The sequence below is a fragment of the Equus caballus genome, chromosome 13 (genome assembly GCF_041296265.1).
Source record: "Equus caballus isolate H_3958 breed thoroughbred chromosome 13, TB-T2T, whole genome shotgun sequence".
NCBI classification, from domain to species: Eukaryota; Metazoa; Chordata; class Mammalia; order Perissodactyla; family Equidae; genus Equus; species Equus caballus.
Genome location: NC_091696.1, coordinates 30,120,869 through 30,129,650, shown reverse-complemented (window position 1 = coordinate 30,129,650; position 8,782 = coordinate 30,120,869). Strand labels below are relative to the sequence as shown.

Here is an 8,782-nt window from a genome sequence, read left to right as displayed (position 1 = left end):
TCGAGATTCTTTATTTCAGTCAACAAAATTAAAGCTCGTAAATGGGTAACAAAAAAATCAGATCATCTCTTAAGATGAAAATTTTCAAACTTTTCTAAGTATTCATAAGAGTGGAGAAGGAAAGTTCTAGAGATGTAAAAAAAAAAAAAAACGGTGTCCATCTATTTCTAAAGTGTTGGACTCTCTTAGACTACTGGTGGAGTGTAAGGTGGTACAACCACTTTGGAAAACTGGCAGAATCTGCTAAAGCTGAATCTGTGCATACCCTGTAACCCAGCAATTCCACTCTTAGGTGTATACCCAACAGAAATGCATGCATATGTTTACTGAAAGATATGTACTCAAATGTTCACAGCCAGACTAGTTGCAATAGCCCAAAACTGGAAACTATCCACAGCAGTAGAATGAATAAATAACTGTGGGATGCTCATTCAGAAATGAGAATGAATACTCTACAACCACATGCGTCATATGGATAAATCTTGCAGACAAATGTTGAGCAAAAGAAGCCAGACAAAATAGTATATATGATTCCATTTATATGAAGTATAAAAACAGGCAAAACTAATCCCAGCTATTAAGAATCAGGATAGTGGGTTACCCTTTTTGCTTCTAGGGGCCTGATAATATTCTGATTCTTGATCTAGGTGTTGATTACTCAGATGTGTTCAGTTTGTGAACATTAATGGAGCTGTACACTTATGATATGTGAACTTAGTGTGTATTATGCTTCACCTTAACAAGTCTGCTCCCTCTAGTCCCCTTCGCTGCCCAGTTTCCTGTGTCCTTCCTGAAATATTTAGGTATAGAAAAGCATATTTCTTTTGTTTTTTTCTTTTCCCAAGTAACACACTAAACACACTTCACTTTGCTTTTTTTCCTCAATGTGTCTTCTAGATTGTTTGATTTCAGCACATATAAATCTTCTTTTTTTAATGGCAACATAATGTTCTATTATCTGGATGAAAATTTATTTAGCTTATTCTGTGTTGATGGGCAATTAGTTTGTTTCCAGTCTTACTATGATAAACTGCTGTAATCATATCCTTAGAAATCCTTCTTTGGAGACAGAAGATGAGCATCTCTGTTGAATAAAACCCTAGAACCAGAATTGCTGGTTCAAAGGGAAGGCTAGTGTTTTAAGCCATTTATCAATTTAAATTATTAAACTTTTCTCCAAAACCCACAAGAATTGATATATCCAGAAGATATACTACATTTATTTTGTATCTTCAAGCTACCCAGTTTTGAGAAGCATGGTATTAAGGTCTTTTATTTATTCAGATGACATGGTAGACAGAATAATGGACCCCAAATATGTCCATGTCCTAATCCCTGAAGCCTGTGAGTAGGTGACAGTGGCAAACAGGACTTTGCAGCTGTGATTAAGCTAAGGATTTTGAGATGGAAAGACTATCCTAGATTATCCCAGTGGGTCTAATGTAATCCCAATGGTCCTTATAAAAAGGAGGCAGGAAGAGCAAAGTCAGAGAACATGTGACAACAATAACAGGTGGGAGTGATGCCTTGCTGGAAAGGGGCCACAAACCAAGGAATGCAGGCAGCCTCTTTTTCCTGCTTGGAGGCCAGAAAAGGCAAGAAATGGATTTTCTCCTAGAGACTGGAGAATGCAACCTTGCCAACATCTTGATTTTAGTCCTGTAAGAACTATTTTCGGACTTCTGACCAGAGAACCATAAGATAACAAATTTGTGTTGTTTTAAACCGCCTAGTTTGCGGTAATTTCTTACAGTAGCAATAGGAAACTAATGCAGGTAACTTTGTTGAGTAACTATTTCTGAGCTTTGTCGAGTACTATACTGGGTGTGGGAACACTCTCCCAGCTCTGAATTTAAGAACTAAAGGTCTAAAAGAGAAGCAGTTCTCAAACACATTGTGCTGAATGAAAGAAGCCTTAGATAAAAGAATACACACTGATTCCAATTATATGAAGTTTTATATCAAGGAAAACAAATATATGGCGGGGACAAAATTAGAACAGTAGTTGTCTCTGGTGGGGTGGGGATGGGAGTAACTAGGAAAGGTCATGAGGGAACTTTCTAGGATGATGGTAATGTTCTATATCTTGATGGGGTTTGGGTTACACAGATGTATGCATTTGTCAACACTCAGCAAATATACACTTAAATGTGCTCATTTTCTTTGATGTAAGTTTAACTCAAAATAAAAACTATGTAAAACAAATATTGATCTCTACTTAATGATGTGCATGCTGAAATGTTTAGAGGTGAAGTGTACTGATATCAACGATTTCTTTGAAATGCATCAAAAAATAAAATGCACTGGTAGAGAGATGGATAGTTCTGTAATAAAGCAAGTATAGTAGAATGTTAATGGTAGAATTAGGTGGTAAGTATATGAGTGTTCACTGTAAAATTCTTTCAAACTGTATGTTTGAAAACTTTCAAAATAAAATATTCAGGGGAAAAGGGAAAGAGAAGCAAGGTGGATAATGCTTAGACAAAGCCTGATTAACCATTTTAAAGTGTACTATGAAGTGGCATTTAGAGCATTCACCATGTTGTGCAACTACCACCTCACTCTAGTTTCAGAACTTCATCACTGTTGGGATTTTGATTTGATGACACTGAATCTGTAGATTTCTTTGGTTAGTACTGTCATCTTAACAATACTAAGTTTATGGGGCCGGCCTGGTGGCACAGCGGTTAAGTGCACACATTCTGCTTTGGTGGCCTGGGGTTCACCGGTTCGGATCCCGGGTGCGGACACGGCACTCCTTGTCAAGCCATGCTGTGGTAGGCGTCCCACATATAAAGTTGAGGAAGATGGGCATGGATGTTAGCTCAGGGCCAGTCTTCCTCAGCAAAAAGAGGAAGATTGGCAGCAGTTAGCTCAGGGCTAATCTTCCTCAAAAAAAAAAAAAAACCCACTAAGTTTTCCAATTCATGGACATAAGATGTCTTTCCATTTATTTAGGTAGTTTTAAATTTCTTTGAGCAGTATTCTGTAGTTTTCAGTGTATAAATCTTTCACCTCCTTAGTTAAATTCCCAAGTATTTTGTTTTTAATGCCATTGTATATGGAATTGTTTTCTTAATTACCTTTCTGAATTGTTCATTACCAGTATATAGAAATGCACCTGATTTTTGTGTATTGATTTTGTATCTTGCAACTTTGCTGAATTCATTTATTAGCTCTAACAATCTTTTTGTGGAATCTTTAGGGTTTTTAGATATAAAATTACATCATCTGTGAATAGAGATAATTTTACTTCTTCCTTTCCAATTTGGATGCCTTTTATTTCTTTTTCTTGCCTAATTGTTCTAGCTAGAACTTCAATAGAATATTGAAGCGGGGCCAGCCCCGTGGTTTAGTGGTGAAGTTCACACGCTCTGCTTCAGCAGCCCAGGTTCACAGGTTTGGATCCAGGGCATGGACCTATACCACTCATCAGCCACGCTGTAGCAGTGACCCACATATAAAATCGAGGAAGATTGGTGGGAGTGATGCGTTGCTCAGGGCTAATCTTCCTCAGGGGAAAGAAAAATAGAATAGAAGTGGCAAAAGTGGGCATCCTTGTCTTGTTCCTGATTCTGAAGGGTAAGCTTTCAGTCTTTCACTGAGGGTGATATTAGCTGTGGGTTTTTGATATATAGGCTTTATCATATTGAGTAAGTTTCTTTCTATTTCTAGTGTATTGAGTGTTTTTTATCATGAAAGAATGTTGAATTTTGTCATATTCTTTTTCTGCATCAGTTAAGATGATCATGTTTTTTTCCTTCATTGTATGAATGTGGCGTAATTACATTGAGTGATTTACATCTGTTGAAGCATCCTTGTATTCCAGGAATAAATTCCACTTGGTCATAGTATGTAACCCTTTTAAGATGTTGCTTTGATTTGCTAGTATTTTGTTGAGGATTTTTGTATCAATAGTCCTAAGGAATATTGGTCTGTAAGTTTCTTGTAGGGTCTTTGTCTGGCTTTGGTATCAGTGTAAGAGTTTTTAACTATATTCTGGATACAAATCCCTTTTTAGATATATGATTTATAAGTACTTTCTCCCATTCTGTAGATTGTTTTTCACTCTCTTCAAGATGTCCTTTGAAGCACAAAAATTTTAATTTATCTGTTTTTATCTTTTGTCACTGTGCTTTTGGTGTCATAGCTAAGAAACCATTGCCTAATCCAAGATCACAAAGATTGACATCTATATTTTCTTCTAAGAGTTTTATAGTTTTAGCTCTTAAATTTAGGTTTATGGTTCATTTTAAATGAACTTTTGTATATGTTTGAAGGTAGGGTCCAACTTTGTTCTTTTGTGTGTGGATATCCAGTTGTCCCAGCACCATTTGTTGAAAAGACTATTTCTCTTTTTGAATTGTCTTGGCACCTTTGTTAAATATCAATTGATCATAAATGTAAGGGTTTATTTTTGGAAGGACATTTTATTTTCTCTTATTTAATAAATTTCTCTTATTTAAGCAGTCTTACTCTTCAGTTGTAGGGAAATATCTCTGCTGCGATGTAAATCAGAGTATACTGACTTAAGTGAAAATGTTGTAAGGCTCTTATATTATTCTGGAGTATGGAGATTTTGGTCAACATTAGATTTTTTTTCCCCAAAAAGATAAAGACATTTTTAATCCTTTAGCAAGCCTCTAGCAAGTGAAAATACTATGCTTACAATAAAAGTGAAAAGGGAGTACTTAGTATCACTCCCAAGAGGCTTGATATACCACTCAGCATTGTTGCCCAATCTCCCGTTGGTTTAGCCACCAAATGACAAAATTTCCATTTTCTGATAGTTCAGTGATTCCTTTGCTCCACTGCTGCCAACTAAAGCCATCATTGCTTCCAAAGACCAAGAAAAGCGTCGTTCCAAACATGGCTGTGTTTCCTGTAAGCACAAATACATAAGCTCCCCACTCAAGCAGATGTGCTGTGGCAAATAGAGAGTCCAACGATGTCTGTTGTAAGAAATATGGCAAGTTCCTTAGAAGCACTACTTGTCGTGTCTGTATCACTGTATCATCTGCTAATCTTTTTGCTATGCATTATGGAATGAGTGAAAGGATGTATGTGTGTGGGGGTGGGGAGGGAGTGGTAAGGGAGCCAGTATCAGCTAGAAAAAAGAAAAAGAAGTTAATATAGATTTTGCTATTCATGTCGTTTTCCTACATAATATGCTTTTTTTTTTTTTAAGGACCAAAGGAATATTGCAAAGTACAAAACATGACAGAGTAAGCAAAGTGTAACCTGAACAGTGAAATGGAAAATTATATTTTGAGTCATAGTACCCCAAAATCAATTATAGCATAACTAACAGGATTTTTTTTTATAATATTAAAATTAAATACCTTATAAATTATAACAGTTGGGATCAAGGCACAAAATTCAAAGTATTTTTCATTTCAGATTAAAAATAGAGAGGCATACAGATAATGGGAAAAACTAGGCAAGTCAAATATATGTGCTGAAAATTTAAGGGTAACTTCTAAAAGAATGTATAAATTTCAAATACAGGGATCTCTTAAAACATTTGAAAAACAATCACTCATAATAGAGGAACGCAAATTAAAATTACTTACCTGGCAGGGGAGATACCATGATCACAAAGGTGGTTTTCCCACGGTGAGGCTCGTCCACTTCACTCGGGACGTGCTGACCCCCCTGATTTCCCTACGTGGGGAAAATCAACTACAGAATTTCTGCTAGTGGGGGACTGCGTTCACACTCTCACCTGATAGCCCTTGGTTCTCTACAGACATCTCTTCCGTGGTACCTAACTGCACCCCGACCTGCAGAGATGCAGGCCCAGAGCTCCACTGCTTGGGAAATTGGGTCTGTACCCCCAATTTCTTCCTGGCTCTCCTGTTTCATACGCAAGTGTGTGCATGGGCCCTACTAAAAAAGCTTTTTAAATAAAATAAAATAAAATTACATGATAGTATTTTTCACCTATCAGATGAGCAAGGATCAACGTTTGGTGACACACCTGTCCAAAATAATGCCCCTCATCACTTTCATCCCCTCATCCTACACTGACCTCTTCCTGATATCATCTGCCTTTTCCTTTAGCCTCTAATCTCCAGGAGAGCAAGGACTTTGTATTGTTCAGGGCTGCATCTCCATTTTCTAGAAGATTACATGGCATGTGGTAGTTACCAAGATATTTGTTGAATGAAGGAATGAATGATACACTGTGTTATTAAAGTTGTAGATACAGGCACTCCCACATTGCTGTTGGGAGTGTAAATTCAATTTTTTTTTAAAGATTTTATTTTTCCTTTATTTCCCCAAAGCCCCCCGGTACATAGTTGTATATATTTTTAGTTGTGGGTCCTTCTAGTTGTGGCATGTGGGACGCCGCCTCAGCGTGGTCTGATGAGTGGTGTCACGTCTGCACCCAGCATCCGAACCGGCAAAACCCTGGGCCGCGGAACCACTTGGCCATGGGGCCAGCCCCCCTACCTTTTTTTTTTTTCCCCCGAGGAAGATTAGCCCTGAGCTAACATCTGCTGCCAATCCTCCTCTTTTTGCTGAGGAAGGCTAGCCCTGAGCTAACATCCGTGCCCATCTTCCTCTACTTTATATGTGGGACGCCTACCACAGCATGTCTTGCCAAGCAGTGCCATGTCCACACCCGGGATCTGAACCGGCGAACCCTGGCCACTGAAGCAGAGTGTGCAAACTTAACCACTGTGCCACTGGGCTAGCCCCCAAGGGAGTGTAAATCATACAACCTCCTTGGAAAGCAATTTGGTAATAACTATCAAAATTGTAAATACCATGTTAATGTATTTGTTTATTGTTTAATGGGTACAGAGTTTCTGTCTAGGATGATGAAAAAGTTCTGGAACTGGTGGTGATGGCTACATAGCATTGTGAATGTACTTAATGCCACTGAATTATATACTTAAAAATGGTTAAAATAGTAAATTTTATGTGTATTTTATACCAAAAAAAATCACAATTTGCAACCTCTAATTTTTAAAACCAACCTATTTGTCTTCCAAAGCTTATTTCTTGAACACCACTCATAGGATTTGTACAAAGTATCCTGTGAGTATAATAGTTTTTTTATTCGCAAAATAACTAATGGTTAGCAGCAGACAGGACCAGGAACACAGACCTATAAGATGGCAACAGCTACAAGCAAGACTAGTTGATTATGTTGTGACATCTTTTTTCTAGCTGCTCCTGTCCCTTTGCCAGATATATTGACATTAACTTTCAGTCTTTCATGTCAGCATTTCCTACTCTTGCTTTCAGTGATATCCTCCAAACCAGTAACTTCTCTGTTGATTGTTAAGCTTTAATTCACAGGAGATTATAATACTTTTTTGCATTTTCCCAGTTTCTTGACTGATGATTCTTGGGATTTGGGAAAAAATACACATTTCCCAAGAAATGCTAGGAAGGAATTCCCACATGTATACTCTAGAAGGAACTCCAAGTGGCACCAGGAAGTCTAGAAGAATACGGAGAATGAAAGCTAAGTTATAAGAGAGTTTAGGAAAACTAAGTTAAATATGATTAAAAACTAAAATATTGATTTGTTAACTATGTCATCAGTCATCTTAAAGGACAGTTTTAGTAGAGTAATACATGATATAGCAGCTGGCTTTGGAGTCAGACCTGGCTTGGAATCCTGGCCCTTAGATTATAACAGATGTGTGATCCTGGGCAGGTTATTTAATCTCACTGAGCCTCAGTTTCCTCCTCTATTAAAGGGAAATAATACCTACTGTCAGGTGTGCAATTTGAGGTTACCCTACTTACAAATTAACAAGTTAGTCAGTTACTGTTTCATGGACGCTGGCAGAAGACAAGAGACTCCTATATCGGAGACAACAGACCTTATTCATGGCACAAGAAGCAGCCTGAGCATCATGTGTGCATTGGTTCCTTTTGCCTCCTAAGACCCACAGAGGCAACATGGAGGGGCCCAGATGGATGCTAGGCACAGTGAGTTGCATTATAGGGGAGGAACAATTAGCTTGGGGAACCTACTGTTTTATAGAAAGTGGTAAGCAAGCTGCTCTTTGTCTGAGATAGAGAGATTACCTCTCCCTCAAGGTTGCTTGCTGCAAACACAACCCTGAGAGAGTGGCCAAGGCCTTGCTTTTTTTTTTTTTTTTTTTTTTTTGTTATACTCAAGGTTATGGTGTATTAAAACAAAAGGATACAGGTTGCAATCAGCAAAAGAAAAGGTGTGTGGGGCAAAGTCCAGGAGAAAGCAGGTGCAAACTTCCTGGTATTCTCTCAGTGGAGTTGCTCAGGGATGCATTTAATTCTCCCAGCAGTGCTTTGTAACAATATGTGCAGATTGTTCCCAACCAAAGAAGCTCACTTGAGCCTTGGTGTCCACGGTTTTTATTGGGGGTCAGTCATATAGACATGGAGTGCCCACATGACTGACCTCAGCTGCTCAGCCCTCAGGCCCTGAGAGCAGAAACAGGCACTCACTATAAATCATAAACTTATCTGGGAAGATTGATACAGTGTGGCTTAAGGCCTCCAGCATACAAAAATACTCTAATCAGACAAAATATTCTAAGAGTTCAGAATTTATTTCCCAGGAGTAAGCCAAGTGCTGGTCCTGAAGATGAGCCTTCTTTGGAATGTGTAGGGTTTGAGCAACCTAGGCCTGCTAAGTTAACCCTTTTCTGCACACACTGATCTCCATGAGTCGACTGGGCCTACAGTGATGTTTTTGATTTCCAAGAATTAGAATCAGTTTAGATCCAATGTCCAGTTCTCCAGTGCCCAGCAAATGGCTGTAAACACTTGGAAA

At 38.2% G+C, this 8,782-nt stretch overlaps 1 non-coding gene across 1 annotated transcript; it reads left to right on the top strand.

Moving 5' to 3' along the window:
- Positions 1-5,565: 5,565 nt before the first annotated feature.
- Positions 5,566-5,728, top strand: LOC111767650 (U1 spliceosomal RNA). The gene has a single exon (XR_002799462.1). It is a non-coding gene; the product is annotated as a U1 spliceosomal RNA (small nuclear RNA).
- The last annotated feature ends 3,054 nt before the right edge of the window (positions 5,729-8,782 follow it).